The sequence below is a fragment of the Equus asinus genome, chromosome 12 (genome assembly GCF_041296235.1).
Source record: "Equus asinus isolate D_3611 breed Donkey chromosome 12, EquAss-T2T_v2, whole genome shotgun sequence".
Classification (NCBI taxonomy): domain Eukaryota; kingdom Metazoa; phylum Chordata; class Mammalia; order Perissodactyla; family Equidae; genus Equus; species Equus asinus.
The window spans coordinates 34,777,159-34,797,938 of record NC_091801.1 but is presented as its reverse complement, the minus strand read 5'-3'; the positions used below and the strand labels follow the sequence as shown (position 1 = coordinate 34,797,938).

Here is a 20,780-nt window from a genome sequence, read left to right as displayed (position 1 = left end):
AGAGAGATGCCATTTTTGGAGATTTCTGTTTTCTCAGACAACTTCAGTACTGGAGACATAATCATCTTGTGTTCTTGAGCCTTTTAAGGACAGGGCTGGGGCTTGAGGTGGCTTTTCAGACTTAGCTCTGAGTGAAATATTGCACTGCTTTGAGCATTAGTTAGGAAAAACAAGGAATATGGACCAGAGTCACCTAGGAATTCATAACTAAACACTAGGAAGAACTAAGGATTTGGGCAGAGCAAGATTCCAGGAGAAAGAGATGTGCCATATGTCTATTCAAATCAGCATCATGCCTACTGCATGTAGGTGGTACTGTGTTATGGGACATGAAACTCGAAGTTTAGAGTGTGACAGCCTTTTACCTGAAGCTGCCTACAGGTGGCTATGGAGGAAATAAGATTGGTGTCTAATAACTGATACGCAACTTAAAAAAAGTTTCCTCATCTCTCTCATAATTCCAATAAAGCTCTGCATTCTCCTCCAAGAAAATGCACCAATGAATATCAATTTGCAATGTTATCCATGGTTTCATAGGCATCCTGAAGAGCATCCAGGACACTTCAAGGCCATGGGCTTCTTCAATAAGAATCAGTGATATAATACAGGCCAGTCGGTGTGAATCCACCTTAATTCATTCTCCAAAAATGTGTAACCCCCTGCTGCATCTGAAGCTCATTAAAGCTGGAAAATTGAATGAGCTGATGTTCATGACTTACTTTAATGAGAAGATACGATGTGCCACAGAGGATCAGAAGAGGAGAGAGCCATCGCAGGATTTCAACAGGCTTTATGGGGGATGAAGTGATAATTTGCCACCTGGAGATGGAGGGTCAGGATGCAGAGAGAGGGAGAATTTGTCAGAAGTCCATGAAACAACCCATAGTCAGCTGGAAATTCCAAGCCCACATTTTGGAGAGAAAGTCAGGACCAGAGCTACAGTTTGGTGAGCTGCAAATGTTAGTGCTACAGAAGGGAAAATGGTTTCAAATAATTGCAGTTTGACTTTTCACCTAGAGGGAATTTTGTTCAATTCACAAACTTGTAGAAGCAGTACTCTGGTTGGCTGGACTTGGTTCTTCAGGGGCCCACACACCCATGTGGGCTTTGCGACTGAACAAGGCATGTGGGTGTACTCACAGCCAGGAGGAGGGCTGGCTTCTTGGAAACTCTTCCCTGTGAGCAGCTCTCCTGGAAGTGCTTTCTTCACTTGCTTTTCAAGTGTTGGGCTGCCACCTCTGTCCCTGGGCTCTTTCCCAGCCTTGTTTTCAGCCCCTCTCCCTCTGCAAACCTAGTTTGGCCTGGGCCCCATGTGTCCTCCTCATGAAATTTCCACCTGGATAATGCCATCCAAGGCCTGGTTTTAAGTTTAATTTAGAAGCCAACCGTTTCCAAACCCTGAAGTCCATGCTTGGCCTGTCCTCAGAGGCCCCTGATCACACATCCACCTGTCTTCTTGCCATGTCCATTAGAATATCTAATAGGAGTTTCAAAGTCAACATGGATACAACCTAAGTCTTGATTGCTACCACCCTGCCTCCCCTCTGGAATTCCCATTTCAGGAAATGAGACCGCCACCCACTTACTTCACTTGAGTAAAAACAATAGGAGTTTCCGTGAGTCCTTCCATCCCCTACTCCCACACATCCAATTGGGTGACAAGCCCCATTTCCTCTCCCTTCAAGTGCACCCAGAGCATCCTCTCTGCCCATCACCACTGCTGTCAGCCTGGTTCATCTTGTCTGGCCTGGGAAGGCAGCAGGCCCCACATGGTTTCCCTGTTTCCATCTGGCCTTTTACAATAGAGTCTCTACACAGCTGCCAGTGTGATCTTTGAAAATCTTGATCAAATCACAGCACTTCCCTAGACAGTAGCCTACATTTTCTGATAGCAGTTGATGTTGTTGGTCTGCCTTAGCATGGTTTCCCAAGCTCTGGTCCACCCCAGTCTCCTGGCCTGACCATGGACCTATTTTCCTTTTCCCAGAGTACAAGATGTTTCTTGCTGCAGGCCCTCCATGATGCCATTCCTCTGTCTGGAAACTCTAGCCCTTTCCTCCCCAAGACTGAGTCCTTCATGTCATCCACTAGCCAACTCCTGGGAGAGGCCTCTCTGAGCAAACAACCTAAGGGAACCACCCCCTCTATGGCATCCCTGCTTTTATACTCTGCTCAGCACTTGTCAGCGTCAGGCATGTTCTTGGTGATTCTTTGCTTTGTTACTGTCTCTTTCCCCAGTCATCTATGCATGTGAGCAGAGATATGTTGATTGTATACCAGCCTCTAGAACAGCACCTAGCATATGGCTTGATACATATCTGTTGAAAGAATTGGTGAATGCCCAGTGGAGGCTCATTCATCTCTACATACTTATCAAATGCCAGGAAGGGAGTGTCACCAAAATAGGTGCCTCCCCGAGCGGATAGCACAATTGGAACCCCAGGCCTCCAAAGAATTAGCTCAGAGAGAGCCTAGGAACAAGATCCCACTTCCCTTGGCTGAGGGGTCCCAGAGTGACAGGATGGGTTGGTGCTTCTCTTTTGTCCAGGTGCCTTCCTCGCAGGACAGGATGGCTGATGTGGGCTGCAGATTCCAAACTGGCCACCAGTGGCTCTAGTGGGGAGGGAAAAGCCAAGCTCTGTTTGCCCCCTCCCTCCAGTCTAAGCTCTCCCTCACCCCCTCAAAGTAGGTGAGACATTGATTTAGGGAATCCCAGGAAGACCCTTCATGTCCCCAGTGAACTTTCTTGGCTGGGATTTTATTCTCTAGAGTTTTATCAGTCACTGGAGCACAGTGGTTACAAGCAGTGATCCTGGGGTTGGTACTGAGTTTGAAACTCAGTACCAACCCTGTCTATGTGTGCATGTGGTGTGTATGTGGATAAGGAATTGAGAGGGAGGGGAAGGAGAGTAGACAGCATGCATAAGAAAGGACCTCGGGCATTTGCGGAAGGATAGGCCTTGAGGAGGGGACTACTGTGGGGCTTTGGTAGCCAGAGGGCACTGGGCATCTGTGGGTAAGGACCTGCAAGGATACCATAAGGGGAGCAGGAAAGAAAAAGACAGAATGACACAGACCCAGGTCACGGCAGCCACCCAGGTCCTGCTCTGTACATATTGTCTCCAATGTACGTCCTCCTTACTCCCATCTTCATGATCCCAAAGTAAATCCTCACTTATTTTTTTCTACTGGTCCCAGATAGTCACTATAATGTATGCTTTAGCTCCTCCCCTCCTTTTTCCATACACTTTAGTAAATTTTATTAATCATATCTCAGGAATGTAATTTATAGTAATTCATTGACTCTAAGTTGTTATCAAATATGACACATTCTAATTTCAGAAATGTTAAAAGGTGATATTGTAAAATGGGTGCAATTTAAAACCAATGAAATGGGTGGATTTCAGAATGTGCATCCCTTGGGTTGTCCCATTTGCTTTGATCAGCCCAGAGGTGTGTGCGCACTGACGTGGGTCCCATCAGCCACAGGACCATGGTGGTGTAGATACCTTGGGCTGGATTCCAGGGTCGTGGGATCCATAGACAGAGATAAGGTGGAAGGACGCAGAGTCACACTAGTGAGTTGGCTGTCTGTCTCCACTAGGCTCTTTAGAACGTCTGCTGAGCAGAAAAAGTTTCCAGGAGGCTCCTAGATCATTCTATGCAAGGTGAAGTTTACATTTTATCCTTCTGGCATCATTAAGAAGCAACTTCCAATCTATAAGTATTCCCCCAACAGTTGGCCATTGCAAACTGACACCCCTAATACAGTTCAGAGTCTAAACTTGGCTGGAATTAGGCTCCCAACATGTAGCTCTCGGCAACCTTAGGCTAGACGATACCTAGAGATCTGGCTCCCCACAGGCCCAGAATGTTTCAAGATTATGAGGTAATTTTGCCTCCAATCATTTCCCCATGGGTGTAAGTACCCTGTTAGATATTTACATGTACATAGGATATGTATTTCAGTTATTATTAAGAATATTTGTCCCACAAAAATAGTAAAATGCTGAGCCTTCATTGTTTTGACAAATTAAGTCGATTTGTTGTAATCAAGTAAGAGAATATGGATTGAAAGAACTTTGAGGGGGCTGGCCCTGTGGCCAAATGGTTAAAGTTCTGCGTGCTCCCCTTCAGCGGCCTAGGGTTTGTGGGTTTGGATCCCGGGTGCAGACCTACTCCACTCACCAGCCATGGTGTGGCGGCATCCCACATACAATGTAGAGGAAGATTGGCACAGATATTAGCTTGGGGCTAATCTTCCTCAAGCAAAAAAAGAAGAAGATTGGCACAGATGTTGGCTCAGGGCAAATCTTCCTCACAAAAATAAATAAATAAAATAAGAGAACTTTGAGATTTTTATTTTTAATAAAGTTTTCATTTTGGAATAACTTCAGTTTCATGAGAAAGTTACAAAGATAGGACAGAGAGTTCCTGTTAACTCTTTACTCAGTTCCTCTCATATTAATATCTTATGTAACTTTGGCACATTTGTCAAAACTAAGAAACTAACACTGGTGAATTGCTAGTAACTCAACTCCAGATTTTGTTCAGATTTCACTCATCTTTCCAGTAATGCCCTTTTTCTGTCCCAGGACCCCCGTAAAGATGCCACATTACAGTTGGTCGTCGTGTGTCCTAAGTTTCCTCTGGTTTGTGACAGTTCCTCAGACTTTATTTTCTATGATCTTGACCATTTGAGGAGCACTGCTCAGACATTTTGTAGAGTGTCCCTCAGTTTTGGATGTCTACTATCTCATATTAGTTTGGTACATTTGTTACAATCAATGAGCCAATACTGATACATTATTATTAACTGAAGACCATCCATATTTCAGATTTCCCTATTTTTACCCTTTCTGTCCCAGGATCCCATCCAGGACACCACGTTACATTTAGTAATCATGTCTCCTTAGGCTCCTCTTGGCTATGGCAGTTTCTCAGACTTCGTCATCATCAAAAAAGACATTTCCATGACCTTGACAGTTTTGAGGAACACTGGTTGGGCATTTTACAGATTGCCCCTTAAGTGGAATTTGTGGGATGTTTTTCTCATCATTAGACTGGTGTTATGGGGTATTGGCACAGAGATAAATTGCCATTTTCATCACATCATATCAAGGTTACATACTATGCACATGAATTATCCTCTTGGTGTTGACCTTGATCACTTCTCCTGGCTGGGTGGGGTTTGTCAGTTTTCTCCACAGTAAAGTAACTCCCCTCTCCTTAATGTCCTCTTTGGAAAGAAGTCGCTGTATGTAGCCTACACTTGAGGAGTAGAGAGTTATGCTTGCCTCCTACAGAGTGAAGTATCTACATAAATTATTTGTAATTCTTTTGCACAGGATGTCTGTCTCTTCCCCATTTATTCATTTATTCAATCATTCATTTGTTTATATTAGCTTGAACTCATGGATATTTATTTTTACTTTGAGTTATGATCCACTGTTACCTTATTTTGATGCTAAATTTTATTCCATCTTTGTCCAATAAATAGATAGATCCAGAATCATCTTTTATGTTCTCTGTACCCGTCCTAGAATCAGCCATTTCTCCAATGAGCCCTGGTTCCTTTCATTGCGGAATAGTAGTGAAAACCAAGATCATGTGCTTGTTGCTTCTTGGGTGTCTCTGCTTCTCAGCCCTCTCAGCCTACAGAGCAAGGGAATGTGTATGTGCAGAGTAGCCTGTGTATACACACTTATCTATAGATATTTCTATATGTAACCAGTTCTATCTGTATTAAGCAAAACAAGAGTTCATATCGATGTCTCCAACTCTCATCCATCATCACCTTGAACAGTCTAACCTCCTCCCCTTGCTTATCTGAAGCCTCCTGCTCCTACAGTGAGAAACCAACTTCCCACCATCTACCACTGAGTTACTTAGTTGTTCAATTCCAGTATACACCTATAGTAGTATCAGAATTGTTAGCCCACACCGCCGTGGAAAACATGCTTACCAACTAGAGTAGAGTGCTTATGCATAATTTCTTTGGCCTTTAGTCCTACAGACTTCATTCATTTCTGAAGCTACTTAGGTAAGGATCTTTTTTTTTATCCAGTACTTTCACTGAAGTGTTAGAGTTTTTGGTATACAATCTGATTTAATGTGAGTTTCAGCTCAAAATATTTGGGTGTAGATGGATAAGTAACTGAACCCTGGGTAAAATTTGAGAATTTGTTCGTTGCTACTTAAAATAATCCTGATATGCTTCAGAGTCTGAAATGTGGACATTAACTACTCTGGATCTTTGCTCACGGATTTCATCAAACGGGGTTTGGGAAAATGAAGCTACATAGCTATTTTTATCTTTTATAAGGTCAGCAATAAGCAAATGTTTCTAGAAAGAAATAGAATGAAATGGGAAGAAACTGGGATGGATGGTTCATTGTGTTCTGTGGGTTGTATCCATACATGCATGGAGGCACATGGAGTCATGGTATCCTTAGTATCATTGGATATTTGTATATAGGAGCAAATGGCAATGATTCTTGGTTCAGACAGGAATAAATACATTTTGCAGCTGTAGAGTCCAGCGTGATGAAGGTGACATAATGTTGAGATTCTTCCCATGCTAGAATATTATTTATGTTTCTTAAGTTGAAAAAGTTATTCTAGGGAATTCTTTCAATATTCCTCTAGTCCCTGTTTTAATGAATTGAGGCAGCTTCTTAAAATAAATCTAGAGTGGTGAGCTCTTTGTAACTCTCCTGGAAGAGCCAATGCCCTGGTATTCCTTGATACACAAATGTGTGTGCCTATGTGGAAAAGCTTATCCACAATGCTCACGTTCCCATGAGGTGGTGGCTTCCCTAGACACAATCACATTCTTTCCTTTCCATCTCCTAATCACTTTCTGATATGTTTTATGAACCTCTAAGGATTAAAAGAGGGACTCACTCTTTACCTTGCTAGCCTCAATGCTCATCTTGAGTCCTCACCTAACTACTTGACCCCTGAACTGAGTACACTTAACAGTCTACCATTAACTTCAAGCCACACTGATGTTCACTGAGTTCCCAACAAGTGTTTACCGTCCTTCCAAAGATTTGGGTTTGCAGGCAAAAGAATAAAGAATGCCATTCTATCCCTACTGAGAATCAAATTTCCCTTTATCCCAAACATCTGCTTCTCCAAGTAATGATCAGTTGGTGATTCGCTCTTTAGTGCCCTTTCAAATCCTAATATGGGCTTCTTTCTCCTCCAGCTTGGGAATTATCCCTTTAAGGTTACAGTTGCCCTGCCCAGGCATAGCTGAGTGTAGCTACCTGTGGGTATTTCTGTGATCTGCTGGGGCCTGGCTGTGATGGCCCCTGGAGTTTTGTTTATCCCAGTGAACATACCTGGTGATGGTGCTAGAAAGTTCACAGCTCTAGTTTATGGAAGGGTGACTTCCTTTGACACTCCTGCTTAGATCCAGTTCTCTCCCATCACAGACCTGGAACTGGATTGCTAATGCCTCCTTTGGTGAACACCTGACCACTAGAAGTTTCTTCGAGTCATAGTGTATTTTATTCTCTTGATAAGGGCTTGGCTATATAAGTATTTCCATGGCAGGTACCTTGTTGCATTACCATGATTTTAATTTGTCCTTTTTCATTAAGGGGTGGGATATATGTCAATGTCTCCAATCAAGGTCAATGTCTTGTTTTTTACCATTTTGTGCTCAGTTCTGAATTCCATATTCATGAAAGCCCCCTACCCCCCACCCCGATGACTTTACTGGGGATACCTAAGCAAAAAACCCTGGGATGTTCATTCATGTCTGGTCCTTTTTTCCTAATAAGCTCTGAGTTGCGGTGGAGACCCACACTAGAGCAAACATACACACACAGGGTACTGTATGTGATATAATAGAGAATAACATGCATATACCTGTCTTCTTCCTATATCCCCACCTTTCAATTCCTATGATTCTGTAGTTATTCGAGTCAGAAACTGAGAAGACATCCTCAACTCATCCCCCTTTCACACCTTCTTTTTCAAATCGAACTCACCAAATTCCTGCAGACACTTTGTCCTCAATATTTCTGTATCTTCCCAGCTTTATCTCTATTCCCTTTGGTCCTGATTTCAACCCTCTTCAAATCCAGCTGGACCCTATAACCATCCAACCCTTAGTTTTGTTCTCTTAAATCTGTCCTTCACCTAGTTGCTGAAGCAACTCACTGTTCATTGGTTCCCATGACTTAAACAGTGAAATGCTCACAAGACTTTGTGTGACTGCCTCTGTTTACTTCTCCAGCCACATTTCAACACACCTCACCTCAAGCTGGTTACTCAAGAGCTACGCTGCCCAATACAGTAGCACCAGACACAGGTGGACACTGAGCATTGAAATGTGACCAGCCCAAATTGAGATGTGCTGTAAGTATAAAATGCACATTGGGTTTTGAAGACTTGTTATTAAAAAAAAGATTGTAAAATGCTCATTAGTAATTTTTACATTGGTTATGTATAGAAATGGTAATATTTTAGATATATGGGTTAAATAAAATTTAAAGTTGATTTCACCTATTTCTTCTTATTCTTTTAGTGTAGGTACTAGAAAATTTAAACTTACATCTGTGCCTTGTATTTGTGGCTCACATTAAATTTCTGTTGAACAGTGCTGTCCTAGCCTGAACTGTTTTTTATCATGCTGAACACTTCATGCTGTCTCATGCTTCCTTACTTTTGTTTTTGATAGTCTCTCTGCTTGAGACATGCTCCTGTCCTTTAATTTGCTTTGCTTAAATTATTCATCTTTCCAGGATGAGTTAAGTAACCTGCATTTGAGTTTCTAGAGTATGCTTGCTTACCTTTATCATAGCACTTACAACAAAAGATATATTAATATGTTGGTCTTTCCTGCTACCAGGAACAGGGATTGTGTTTATTTTTTTTTATCCCTAACACCTGCCACATAAACATAATAAGCATGCAATAAATGTTGCAGAACTAAATTGTAGAATAGGGTTCTGAGTCTTATGTGGGAGTGGGGCAGCATGCTATCATTTTGAAGGTCATGAAAGTTAAATACCAATGTAATTGAACTTTACTATCATATTATCTCTAACTCATAAACATATATTCACTGACTCAAGAAAAATTATTAAGAATTTATGATCCAGGCAAAGAAATAAGATGTAGATCTTGTTTATTCAACATATAAGTCAGAAATTAGCATTTATGGAGAATCTGCATTGCATGTAGAGCATTTATTGGTGATTGTACTGATTCTAAACTATTTCCACTTAGAGCAGCAATCAGTATTTAGTTTTTAAGATATTCTTAATTTCATTATTATATAAAGCTAAGTTGCCATTATTTAATAGCTATATAGTATAATTTGGAATTCTTGATATGGTAAAAGTAGAAAGATACAAAAATATTTAAAAATAGAAAGCATGGCATTTTGTTAAAAGTCCTAGACTCTTAGGCATTCTCAGGAATCTTCTACAAAGTTGGCCTTACCACCATTAAGTCTAGACTGACGAATATTTGCTTTCCTTCCCATCCTTTTTGCCCCACCTTTGGTTAAAAACCCTCCAGTTTTCCTGTGGGAGCCAATCTTCCTTTGACTCAGTCCTTTTGGAGACACCCTCCATCTGGGGAGATCTCAATCTCAGACCTTCCCCATTACCACAGTATATCTACCTGGTGACAATATTTAGTTCAGGGGTGGGCATAAGGCGTAAGGATGACCAGTGCATGTCTGCCCCAGGAATCTCCTCATACTGTTGGGGAAGAGGTCCTTTCTTCTCACTGGCATTGCTCACTACAAGGATCATGGCAGCTTGGAGCCATCTCTGACCCCTGGTGGGAGCCAATTGCTTATCCTTATTGTTTATGCTGGTTCATGTTGGGTTTCTGTCATCTGCATTCAAAGAAGGCATGTCTCCTTCAAGCATAAAGTGTGTCCTCTGAGCCCAAACTGTGCTCTCTGGAGTTGATGCCACACAATAGTACAGGGTAGCCTGTAGAGAGCAGAGCAGTTAAAATCTCAGGTTTGTAAACTTGGGGCAGTTTCCTCAGCTCTGAGACTCAGTTTCCTCATCTTAAGTGAGGAATAATCAAAGAACCTGCCTCACAGGTTTTTCCTAGGGATTAAATGAACTAATACATATAAAACACTTAGCTTGGGATTTGGCCCATTAGTGTTAAATAAATGCCAGCCGTAAATTTGATGATGATGATATTCTGATAATTCCTCCTGGCAGTTTCTAGGGTTTCTGAAGACCTTCGAATTTTGTGGATGGAAATTTTTCAAGAATCAGGCCCTTCTGTCGTAGTTTCTGTCCCCAAGTCATCTTTCTATGCCATATCTCACCTTCAGATGATCCGTGAGCATGTAGATCTGGAAGTTTACCCATGTCACAAGTCAACAGCCAGATTGCTAAGAATACAATTTTTAAAAGTTCCTACAATGATTCTTTCTGCAAAATCTGAGCCCAGAGAAATATTTTTGTCATATGGACTGCCTTTGCAAGATGTTGTGTTAATATCTCACAAGTGACAATTGGTTTCAGCCTTTATAATGAAGGATTTATACCATATATATATATATATATATATATATATATATATATATATATATACTGCAGTATAGATTATTGGGATGTGAAATACAGACTTTCTTCTTTTACAGCATATGACCCTAAAGAAAGCCAGTTTTCTCTGCCTGTAGATGCTTGACAAATGGTTAACATCTTCTTTGGCTGTAAGCTCTCAGTAGCAGTGGGAGCTGGTGGGTTACAGAGAAATGAATGGCTTTCATTTCAAAACTTCAATAATTAGACAACTATTGGCTTAACATAATGCTTTTCATTCTAATGAAGCCCAATGACTATGATCAGGGGCCTGTTTAATAGCGGACTAATTGCTATCAAATGTGCCTTTTGAAGACAGAGAACTGCTACATCGTCCCTGTAGACAGCAACCAGAAAGAAAACCTCAGAAACCACTTGTGTTTAAGACATGGCAACATCCTTTCCAAAGTTGCTAAACTACATCTTTGTATTTAAGTTATCCATCTTGATAAAGTTCAGCAGGAATTCAGACTTTCCAAGATTTTCATGTTTTTATCTTTTGAGTGATTAGAAACATTGTAGAGTGTGGTGAAAATGTGCCTGCATATCCTGCACTTGGAAGGCTCTGAGAAGCTTTCCCTCTCACTTATCTCACTGGGAAATGTCAGCTGGATTTCTTATGGCTCTGGGATCCTTCAGTTTCCAACTGGGCACTAGCTGGAATGTCCAGCACTGTAACCTCAAGCGGTTCTTTTCTTAATCCTGCAAGGTTGGAAGTGCTGTGGAGACAGAGAGGTTAGCTCTGAGGAGCTGTGATAGCATTTTATGTGGCTCTGGGTAGTCACTGATATTTTGAGCTGGAAAAAAGCTGAAAGATTCTTCTCCTGTAACCTCCTCATTATTTGATAACAAAACCGAGGCCCAGAGAGCACTTCCAAGTGCTGAGGCCATGCAATTTGGCAAGTGGCAGAGTTATGCTAGAACACAGGCCCCCAACTGTAGGGCCAGTGTGTTTCTCCCTACAAGGTTTTAGGAACATTTCCTGATGGGCAAAAACAAAGGAGGAGTAAAGAAAATATGCAGAAAGGAGTTATGATTTTGTCAAAGAATAAGATGCATTTCTCAGAATGAGCAAAAGGTAAAAGGCATTATTTCCTCTTGAATGTGTAGTGATGCAAATTTCGGTGTATCTTTTCACACTCTAGAACTGAGAACTGAGTCTTCTCTCAGAGGAGATGGCACGCAGACGTGCACTGACGGTAGTTGGCATGGCAAGAGGCACCAGGTTGGTACAGTTAGGTGTGTTTTTGTATGTAAGCTACGAGTGTTATCTCACTCGTGTGTACTTCATGGTAAAAATTAATTCATTTTATTAGATTCTGTTTGCCACATTTTTAAAATACACCTATTGGAAAAGAAATTACGTTTGTCCAAGCTCTGAATTCACTTAAACTCCATGGAGGAAATCTAGAACTAAAGTGAGAATAAAATTATAGAATTTTTAAATTCTTAAGACAGAGCAGTAGAGCAAATTGGAAATCTGGAAACTGAGTTCCTGGTTTCTGAGAGACAGAAACTGATTGACGTAAGAATGAGTAACAACAGTTCTACAAGATTTCCCTGAGCAATGGATTTTAGAGTTCAGAATAGTGATCCTTAGTATCAGAAATTTGATGAATAAACCTTGATTTTATTGAGGGCTTAAAGCATGAATGAGGCCCATGAGGCCAAGGTCCCGCTGGCAGAAGCCAAAAGAGAGGAGGTTTCAGTGTAGAGTGAAAGATGCATTGATCTCTGTTTTAAACCTGATTCCTGCTCGTTTTTTTTTCCCCCCAAATCAGAATGCTTTTGCATGCTTACTTGATTCATGCTTATAATAACAGTGTTTCCAAAAATTCGATTTTCCTTTTATAGAATACTTCCACATATATTATTCATTTAATCTTTATAATAATTGTATAATGTAGGTAGTTTTAATCTTATTTTACAGATTAAAAGACAGCTTCAAAGAAAAGTGCAGGTTAAGAGCCCAGAAAATAGAATCGCAGCCCTGGGTTGGAGTACTGGCCCAAGCTCTTGACTTTGTGGGCCAGTCAATTTACTTACTCTTTCAAGACCTCAGTTTCCTCATCTGTAGGTGGGTATTGCAGTAGTACTTTCACCACAGGCTACTTAGAAGAAGTAAATGATAGGATGCATGCAAAACAGTGAGCACAGCTCCCAGAGCACAGTCAGTGAGCCCTCAGTCAATGCTGCTGCTGCCATTATTATCATCATGAATACTACATCATTATCACTTAAAAGGTCATGTGAATGGCAAAGCTGGCACCTGGCTTTCCAGGTCTGACTGCTGTGCTCATTCTAACAAGGCATATTTCCATAAACATTGCCTGGGTCACCTGTCCTGGATTATTGGGAATTTCCATCTTCCTTCTTCCCTCTGTCTCCTGAATTTCTCTGAGAATGGGCAGATCTGTAACTTGTCACATTCTTTTGGTGTCTATTGCTGTGAAAAGCATGTAAAATAGAACTTCACATGCAACTAAAGCAGGCGGTTTCTGAACATAGGAGGTAGGTTTTAGGACTTGAGGTCCCTCTGTTAAGGTAGTAGACTGATAAGCCCTTTTCCTTCTTTGAAGGTTTTCTAGGCATGTGCTGGGCTTGGCAAAGAGGAGAACCTGCTCGCTCATTGGGTAGACTCCCACATTCACCCAGTGAAGGCAGGACTCCCTGGTGTCCCCATGTGCCCACCCAGTGGGCCTGGGGAGGGAGCTGGGGATGCTCACTGTCACCTTGCCTTTGAGGGTTCTCAGGGACCACATCCACCACGTCCTGGCCTCTGAGGCTGACCCAGGTGTGAGAGTGGCAGGGACAGTGAGGACAATTTGACATGTTTATGTGGAATCTATTTTCAAACTTATATTGGGATGGAGAGTCAGCTCTGATTTCCTTACAGATGAGAACAACTGACAGGGACATGTTTGGGGCTTAATGATCACATTTCCTTCTGGTCTTTTGGTTTCAAAAGGGATCAATTGCAATGAATAGCAGAAGAGGAAGTTAGGCGGAGACAGATAGTAAGAGCATGCACACTCCCCACCTGTCTGTCCCTAGAGGGTTTTTTCTTTTTTTCCTTAAGCATGTAATCCCAGAAGTAAAGCAAAACAAAAATCAAACCAGAAAACCTCCAAAAACCAGAAATAGTTTTTAGAGACCTTGTCTTGATCACCTGAGATTTCTCTCAGGGCAGCATGTCAGCTTTTGAGGCATTTTCCAGGATCTTTCCTTTTCTGCTGGACAGGGGTGAGGGGCTGTGCCTGAGCCTGCTGAACTGTGCATCCCTGTCTGTCCCATCTCTGACAATTAGCTCTGTGGCTGGTCGTAATTTGCATTAGCAGCTCTTTATCAACACACAGAGAAATTAAAACCAGGTCAGTGAGGACTTGGGACTTAAATCCACTTGCACAAAACCAGTGACATCCCCAAAGTGGAAGATAGTGGTCTTTTGACCTTTCTGATACCAAGGAAGAATTACATGAAGTGGAGGGAGATGGACCTTGTTCCTCCAGATGTAGCTCAGGCCCCATCTAAGCCACTTTGAGCAGTAGTCTCTGTAGCTATCACCAGGTATGCTCCTATCATTTATTCCAGACAAAATTCAGATATTTAAAAATACAAGCCTCATTTGTGTGGACCCTGTGAAAGACACTCAGAAGTATGTCTTGCAAATTGAAACAAATCTTTTTAATAAAGATACAGATTTTGAAAATGAAATTTCCACGTAATTTTAAAATTTGAGTTACTGTATTTGTGGCAGTCTATTACAGCACTGGGAATTCAGGAAAGACTTTATATTTTGGATGTTCTCAGATGTCACTTCATGCCTTTAAATTTGTAGGTGGGATGAAATTCACTGGAGGCAAAAAAAAAAAATACAGGTTACAGGTTTCCTTTTTCTCCTCACCCTATTCCTTACACTCAACTCCTGAACCTTTAGGAAGCAATGACAGGCACTTCTGAGCTTGGTGGGCTCTGACAGTGTGGGACAGCAATGTCCGTCACTTGACATCTGTCTATTCCTTTCCTTTCCTTAGATCCTCGGGTTGGTGATAGAAGGTTTGAACACCAGGCTCCCAACATGGTGCCTGGCCCATGATTGGTGTTCAGGACCTCGTCCTGGAAGGTAGAGAGGAGGGACGCTTGCTGTATATATACACAAAGTGTGGAAAATGCCCAAGTAGTCCCGGAATAATGAGGCCTGGGTGTTGAGAAATGAGTAGATAAGCATTCTAGGCAAAGCAAGCAATGTGCAAAGTAGCAGGGAGGAGGGCAATCTGGCAAGATAAGCTTGGAGTCTGAGGGCATAATAGTGAGTGATGAATCTGAGACATATGTAGTGGCCCAGAAAATGAAGGATCTTCTATAGTGTGCTGAGGAATGTGGACTTTATCTCAAAGGTTATGGGAATTGTAGGCACATGTCAGTACTCTCAGATTCATGTTTCACAATGATTACTTCCAGGTCAGAGTGGGGCAAGGAGACCAGGGTGGAGACTTGTAGCAGGTATGTAGGACGAGGGGTACTGAAGCAAAGGCATTGACCAGGGGCATGTGGAAGGGGCTGTAACTGGGAGGGAGGGAGAAACCAAAGGTCAGCAACCTAGTGACGGATTGTGTTAGCAGAAGTATGATGAGACAAGGGTGACTCAGGATTCAGGCTTGAAAGAGGAGGTGAGTGGTGGGGCTGACCATGAGGGTGGTGAGTTCAAGAGTAGCATATCTGAGGTAAGAGGTTAGGGAAAATTGTGAGTTTATGGATCTGCTTGAAGTTCCTGTGGGATTCTAGTGGCCCTGGATGTATGGATATGAAGTTCAGGAGAGAGACATGAGCCTGAAGTGGAGGAGTTAGGTGATGTCACTGGAGTAAGTCCAGACTGAGGGAACAGTGTGAGGTGGTCTGAGGGAAGAGCCAAGGAAATGTGGAAGGACCTCCATGGGATGAGGAGGGCAGGGGAGCCCGCACACAGGATGAGTAGACAAACTAGAGCCCTGGACAATAGGCCAGAAGACCTACTGAGAGTAGCCACCTCTTTGTGAAAGAAGTAGGGATGATGGAGTGATGGAAAAGTCTGTCCGGTAAGGGAAGTTTGGTCTTGGTTTTGAGATGGGAGATGCTTATTGGTAATTCCAAGCATAGAACTGAATAGTCAGGCTACTTGGGTCTCTTGCAACATGAAAGAGTTGTGTTTAATTGTGTACAGGTGATATAACTCTAAGCCTCATTTTCCTCCTTTCCAAAATGGACATTAAAATAGAATCAACTTGAATATTCAATGGGGAAAATTGCATGCAAAATACTGAGCTGAAAGTCTGGTGTATAGTAGATGTTCAATTAGTGATTATTGTCATCAAGGTTGTAACTGTTGGTAAGCATTTCTACATGGAATGGAGGCTTCAGTGGTGGACAAGATGTTGAATATTAGCCAAGAAAGGAGGTGGCTGATGGAACAAGACCCCTGCTGTGGCAGGAGGGCCATGCATGGCACAGGCATAGAACTTAGTTTTGGCAAGTGTGGGCACCTCTTCTTCAGAGATGTAATAAGAAGAGAAAGGTGGGACAGATGCTGATTCATCTGAAGTTTCCCTTCTGCTGTCCCTTCACCATTAATCTCCTTCCTCCACGAACTCTTTGTGATAAAGTGAGAAGGGAGAATTTGATGAGCATCCTGGCATAAGCAAGACTGCCTGGCATTCTCAGGACTATACGTGAGTGTGAGTGGGGTGTGCATTTATGTGGGTATGTGCCTGGGTGTGTATATGAGTTGAAGGCTGAGCTTGTACAGTTTGCAAAGCCATTGAGTTTTTCACTTACATTCTGCATTCCTCTCTGCTTTCCTCCCAGACTCTAGGAAGATTGCTCATGCTTTGGCACAGATGTGCTTCTGCCTCAGAGGGATTTTGACTCATTGGAGCTTCAAGTCGGGTGTTTTCTTGACCTTTCCTGAGCCACGCCTGGCTCTGACTGGTAGTGCAAGGTGGCCTGTGGGCCCTATTCATGAGCACAGGGGTTTCTCCATTTTTCTTTCCATCAGCGTTGGCATGTCTACCACATGTGTGATTCAGAGAGCAAAATCCTTTTTCTCTGTGAGCATCCTGATACATGGCACACATTTACAAAAAGAATTCAGTGAAGTCATATGAAGAGAAGGCTTTGGTTTTGCATTTGAATTGCTTTTTTTATGTTGTAGATGTGTGTCCTCATGCATCCGTTTTTATATTTAGAAGGTGATTTCATGTTTGCAATGTCCTTTTGCAGTAGCTGCAGTTGTAATGAAACAGTTCTAGTCTATATATCAACAAGAAGAGGTGGGTGGCTCTTAGTACACATGTAAGGAGAGAGGAACAAATGAGTTGTAGGCATGAGGAAGCACCACAACTAATGCCTGTCTATCCCCTTCCTCTACTGTCCCCAGTGAGATGACCCATGAAACCTTGACTCTAAGTTCATTTCTTTCCATTTTCAACTTTCTCTATTTCTTGATAGTTTCAGATTGTCAATAGCAGATCCAAAATTCATCTCAGAAGTTCTAAAAAAAAAAGATTTGGGAGTGAACTGTCCAGTTCCTCTCAGCCTTTTCATGGCAAAAATGCATGCGAGGGATACAATTCCAGTGTCAACGTTATTTGATTCTTTCAGACTTCAGAATTCATTAAAAAATTTAGAATAACATAAAAAAAGAGTGCTTATGGTAAAAGTCTGTTAAGCCTTGATGTTTGCTCAAGCCAGGAAGGGCTTTCCCAAGAATAACATAGAACAGCCTTATAGCAGAGAAGAGAAATTCAACGGAAGCTGTTACTTTTGGCATTTCAGTTAATCTTTATACACGAGTCTGAAGGTGAAGGTTCTGGATTGCTTTGCATTCTGAAGAACAGACAGAATGTCCTAAGACTTATGTTCTACTATTGTGTTTTTTTATATGGGAAATGAGGACGCCATGTTGACTGTTATGCCTGTAAAGTAACATCTTGAAGGTGGGGAATATAACCTTTCTTTCTCCCTTGGGGGAAATTCCACAGCTTATGATGATTTATATATCTGGGGTCTTCCATGCCCACTCTGAGACTCCTTTGTAGCCCAAAGGTGTGGCCCAGAAGTGGGGGAGCATGTGGCCAGCTGCAGGCTTCATTCCTCAGGCACCCCAAACAGGTGGTTTGAATTCTACTGACAGGTGTTATCTACTTCCTGTGTCAAGGACAGCAGGCTTTCTCCCTCTTGCAGAGATATCGGAACCAAAATATTTCTTTTTAAGGAAAACTTTCAAAGCCAAGCAGATTTATTTCTGTCACAATCTCGAGGCTAATTCCCTGTGTGATGTTTGTTACAGACTTAATTACACAACATCAAAAGTGCTAGCTCTGCACTCACAATGCACTTGTGGAATCACTTGATTTGTTTTGGCTCAGCTCTTCTCGCTCATCAGTAATCTGAATCTTGGCAAAGAAAAGGGAGCCAGAGTCCAAGCCTGTATGACTTGGAGTTTGCAACACAAGGATATGTGAGGTCTGTGTGTGTGTGCATGCGCATGCCTGCCCACTTACTGCCTTTCAAACAACTCTGGAAATTGGGTTAGAAAAATGTTTCCTTTGTATATCTTGAGTGGAAAATGGGTGGGGACAAGATGATGAATGAGCAGGTATCTCTACTGGCTTGCAGAGCGGCTCGCTCACTGAAGCTGCAGCTGGACCGACCCTTGAAGAGCAGGCAAAGATCTGCCCAGCTTGAAGGTCCTGAACACCCCCAGAGAGGAAGGCCCAAGGAAGAGAACAGGGTCAACACCCTCTGGTGTCCTTCTTCACTCTTGTCATCAGCTCTTCAAAGTGCTTTCCAGTCACCTGCTGAACTCTGTGCATATTAGACACTTACAGGAACATGATTGCCACCGATCCTAGAGTGGTTTCATGAGCACTCAATAAGGGCCACTGGAGTCCAGAAGGTGACAGGCAGCACCAGATGGACTCTGAAGACGTGCTCACTCCTTGGGTCAGAACAGCAGAGATGTTCACCCGGAGCTGGCATTCCTGAGTGTCAATGACACCGACAGATGCACATGTGGAGGCTGCATAATAAAGATATTTGATGAAGAGTTGAGATGTTTGAGAATTATGAGGGGTTTTTCTTTTTGGTGTTCAAGTTATCAAAAATAATTATTATCTGGACTATGTATACATTCCTAAATACGTTTGAGGGAACAAAACAACTTCTGAAGAATTGAGGCTTGGTGCCAAATTATTAAAAGGGAAGAAGGCATGGGAATTTTAGAAGGCCATTCAGAAAGTGGTCCTACAGCACCTGGTTTTATAAACTGCTTTTGACCAGAAAGAGATAAACATACAGAAATCCCCAAAATAAATTCATCGTTTTGAAACAATTCGTGGTTTCCTTACCTATTTCTAAAATGTATCCAAAGACAGGAAACCATGTTCTCTAGCAAGATGAGAGGATCAGAAATGTTTTCAAAACATGCATGGATAAGTTGACCCACTAAGCATACGAAAGCATAAAGTGAATAATAAAATAACCAATATTTGTATTCTGCTTTAAAGTTTAAAAATTCTTTAATATGCCAATAGACTTGGGTACAGAAATAAAAATTAGGTGACAGATAAACTTGGTGGTGCTTATTTTTTGATTGTAGAAGTAACATACTATTGAAAGTTTAGGAAAAGAAGCATAAAAATAAATTCAAAGTCACTTCACGATTTTGAGAATTTATACCATTTTTAACATTTGGGGATATTTACTTCTGGTTATACATACACATGAGCCAGCTGTGGTGGTCTAGTGGTTAAGATTCTGTGTTCTCACCTCTGTGGCCCAGGTTTGTTTCTCGGTCAGGGAAACACACCACCAGTTGTTCGGGTGTGACTGTGGTGGCTGTGTGTTGCTGTGATGCTGAAAGCTATGCCACCAGTATTTCAGATACCAGCAGGGTCACCCATGGTGGACAGGTTTCAGCGGAGCTTCCAGACTAGGAGAAAAGACCTGTTCTGGAAAAGTTGGCCATGAAAACCACGTGAATAGGAGTGGAAGGTGAGAGGGTGGCACAGATAGACCGGGCAGGGTTCTGCTCTGCTATACACAGCGGTGCTAGAAATTGGAATTCACTCGACAGCACTGGCAACAAAAATGCACACATATAGTTATTTGTGGCTGTATCTCTCAAGTGTGCATGTGCCAAAGCATGAACAAGTACGTGTGTGTGTTTATTAAAAAATAGGAATCATGCTGTTCTGTGTTGTGATTTTTCCCATTTTTATCATGGTATAAGCATTTCCAGATTGCCATGAGCACTCAATATCGTGTTTGTTGATCCAATGAGTTGAATCTCAAGTTATTCTAGGTGCAATGGTTTACACATGCTGGAAAAAAAGTTCATTTCCAGACTGTTAGAAATGAATTTATTCAGAAATAGCCTTAGTTATTAATGACCTCTTTGCCTCTCAGACACGCTACTGCTGTTCCCTCTCTCCACTTCTTCTTTGCTGCCCTTTGCTTCATCTCCCCTTGTCTCATTACAACCTTGTTCTTTTCCACTCTGTTGGGGCACTGAGAACTGCTACACAATGGCCAGAATAAGACATTCATGATTTCAGTTCCTCAGTCATGCTGGGCACATTCCCTGTGCTCAGTGACCACATATGGCTAATGGCCGCCACCTCAGACAGCACAGAGAACATTGCCATCAGAGCAGGGAGTTCAACTGGGGAGTGCTGTTGTGTGGACAGTCATTAGGGATGCTTCAAATGTCACCTCCTCTGGGAAGTTTGACCCAGGGTCAGTCCTTTCATAGCCCCCTGCATTTTCCCTTATGATATTTATAACAATTTAAATTAATTATTCATCTAATCTTTTTTTTTTTTTTGGATTCCTTCTTTAGAATTTAAACTCCCAAAGTGCAGGGATTATATTTTTATTTGGGCTGTATCTCTGCATCTCACCTAGTACCTAGTATATGGTAAATTCTCAATGTTCAGGGAAGAAAAGTAGGGAGGAAAGGAGAGAGGAGGAGGGATGTGAGAGGAGGAGGAAGGGATGGAGAGAAGGAGGGACGAGGAGGGATGGAGGGAGGGAACGAAGAGAGAGGTTGGGGGGGAGGTTGGAGGGAGGGATGGAAGGGAAACATGGAGGTGAGCAGGGAGGAGAGAGGGATGAAGGGGAGGAGGGAGGCATGGAGGAAAGAAGAGAGGGCAGGAGAGAGTGGAG

General features: G+C 42.2%; 1 long non-coding RNA gene across 3 annotated transcripts in view; it reads left to right on the top strand.

Moving 5' to 3' along the window:
* LOC106844698 (uncharacterized) overlaps positions 1-19,179 on the top strand; it is an 80,930-nt gene extending 61,751 nt beyond the window's left edge. The window contains exons 11-13 of one of the 3 annotated variants that reach the window (XR_011493235.1): positions 8,252-8,373; positions 11,723-11,802; positions 18,231-19,173. This is a non-coding gene — a long non-coding RNA (uncharacterized lncRNA). Of the gene's footprint in view, positions 1-8,251; positions 8,374-11,722; positions 11,806-18,230 lie in introns of those variants that run through there. The other 2 variants (XR_011493234.1, XR_011493236.1) reach the window with 2 other exon arrangements.
* Positions 19,180-20,780: the final 1,601 nt, after the last annotated feature.